The 2,500-nt window shown below is 54.2% G+C and overlaps 1 long non-coding RNA gene across 2 annotated transcripts in view; it reads right to left on the bottom strand.

Annotated features, from left to right (window-relative positions):
- Window positions 1-1,332, bottom strand: part of LOC146055758 (uncharacterized) — a 15,113-nt gene extending 13,781 nt beyond the window's left edge. For both annotated transcript variants that reach the window (XR_014468909.1, XR_014468910.1), the window contains exon 1: window positions 1,260-1,332. This is a non-coding gene — a long non-coding RNA (uncharacterized LOC146055758). The remainder of the gene's footprint in view (window positions 1-1,259) is intronic.
- Window positions 1,333-2,500: the final 1,168 nt, after the last annotated feature.

Genomic DNA, 2,500 nt, shown 5'->3' with positions numbered 1-2,500 from the left:
TTCTCATCTACTCTCCATCCTCCGATCCCCCTCCTCTCCTCTGCTTCCCCTCCTCCTCCGCTTCCTCTATTCTGCTCCCTCTCCTCTTCCGCTCCTTTGCCCCCTCTCCTCTTCCACTCCTCTGCTCCTTCTTCCCTTATCCCCCTCCTCTCCCCTGTTCTCTCTTTCCCCTCTATCTCTCTCCTCCTCACCAATTTCCCCACAACTCACTCTCCCTCTCCCCCTCTCTCTCTCTCTCCCTCTCCCTCTCTCCCCCTCTCTCCCCCTCTCTCCCCCTCCCCCTCTCTTTCTCCCCCCCCTCTCTTCTCTTCCTGCACCCCAGCACGAGGTCACCGGAAGTCTGAAAGAGAGATAGAGAAGTGTGGGGAAATTGGTGAGCAGGAGAGAGATAGAGGGGAAAGAGAGAGCAGGGGAGAGGAAGATAGGGATTGTGGAGGAGGGGAAGTGGAGGAGAGGAGGGGGATCAGAGAAGAAGGAGCTGAGGAGGAGTGGAGGTGAGGAGGAGGGGGGGCAGAGGAGGATGGGGAGCAGAGTAGAGGAAGAGTTAGAAGGGAGAGCAGAAGAGCAGTGGAGGGGGAGAGGGGGTGCGGAGGAGGGAAGCATAGGAAAAGAGGAGGGAAGCAGAGGAGGGGAATCGGAAGAGAAGGAGGTGGTAAGGGAGCGAGGATTCAGTATGAAATCCCGACGCCGGAATCCCGGCGTTCAAAATCCCGACAAGGGGGGGGACGTGGATCGTCCCCCCTTGCGGGCTCGCTGCGCTTGCCACGGTGGTAAGGGAGCGAATATATACACACATATACGTATACACACACACAGATGGCGCCATCAATTTTATTTTAAACAAACAAAATAACAGAAGGGGGGACATTATGATGTTACCGTGTACCTATAACATATTTAAAAAGTATCCCTTAACCCAGTGGTGTCAAAGTCACGGCCCTACAGCTGTTGTGGAAGTACACATCCCTACATGCCCTGCCACAGATTTTATATAATGGATCGCTAAAATCTGTGGTAGGGCATGCTGGGAAGTGTAGTTCCACAACAGCTGGAGGGCCATGAGTTTGACACCACTGCTAAACCCCTTAATGCCCATTACATGTAATCACAACCCACCACCTAGCATCATGCCACACCTCTTCCCTTAGCTCAAAGCAGATTAATCTTGCACCTCCTCTCCCCTCCCTCGCTCCTCCCTCGCTTCCCCCCCCCCCCCCAAGACATACTCTTCGCCAGTCGTGACCGAAGAGTGCACTCACATAGAATCGGTCGCAGGTGGGGGTACTGCAGCATCTGTCGGATAGGGCACCTCTCTCCTCCTCAGCGTCGTTCCTAGCAGCGTTGGGCTGTGTTCTCTGCCGCAGCGCCCTGGGGGCGGAGTTGGGGCAGCTGTCTCCCCGCCTGTATCCTTCCCGTCTATGTTGGGCGGTGTCCTGAGCAACGTCCTGGGGGTCCTCAGTGGCAGCAAGGTTTTAGTAGCATCCTGAAGGGGAGGGAAGAGGAGGAAAACATCCATATTTAAAAAAAAAAATGCTGGTCTACAACAGTATGTAAAAATAGCGGCATAGTGAGTTTAGGAGAATCCTGTTCAAAAACTTGCAAAGAGATGGTGCCAGTGTGCACGCTCAGAGAGCAGATAAAGGGCGGGAAGGGGATTAAAAATAGGTCCTGGCATTTAAAGTACACAGGCCCACCTTGGTGTCAATAGTGTCAACACATTTGTGCGCGAGCGCTCAGGAAAAGAGGGTGTGGACACTCAAAATTGGCCTTGTGTAGTGTTCCACACCATATACCACTTCTACACATTCTGCAACAAAATAATAGACCCCATTATACTTGCCCCTTACACATTATGCCAAACGTATTGAGCCAAAATTCACATAATGCCACGCGGATTGAGCCAAAATTCACATAATGCCACGCGGATTATTCTTTATTCCCAGCGGTGGCAGGCGGCATTTCAAGGAAAAAAAACCTAACCCCATTGCACCTACCCCACACTGTCCCCCATCGCAGCAGCCCCACACTGTCCCCATCGCACCAGCCCCACACTGTAGTCTCCCATCACACCAGCCCCACACTGTAGTCTCCCCATTGCACCTGCTCCACACTGTAGTCTCCCCATTGCTCCAGCCCCACACTGTAGTCTCCCCATTGCTCCAGCCCGCACTGTAGTCTCCCCATTGCAACAGCCCCACACTGTCACCATCGCACCAGCCCCACACTGTCTTTCATCACAACAGCCCCTTAAATTGTAAGCCATCAAAATGTCACCCTTATACTGTATGTAGAAATGGAGGAGGGCGGCTGGTGCAGCAGTAAACGGGAGGCCGAGGCAGCAGCGTGGGAGGGTGGAGGAAGGAGAGGCAGTCAGGACATGGTGGCAGCGGGGGTAGCCGGCGACATCATGCAGCAGTCTGACTGTACTCACCACCAGACGGTCCACACCAGGGCAGCGCTGCAGGGCTGACCAGTCTCCTCCTGTGGTCCAGGCGGCGCA

Source organism: Crinia signifera, unplaced genomic scaffold, assembly GCF_055691185.1.
Source record: "Crinia signifera unplaced genomic scaffold, ASM5569118v1 HAP2_SCAFFOLD_578, whole genome shotgun sequence".
NCBI classification, from domain to species: Eukaryota; Metazoa; Chordata; class Amphibia; order Anura; family Myobatrachidae; genus Crinia; species Crinia signifera.
This window is presented reverse-complemented; position numbering and strand designations above follow the sequence as displayed.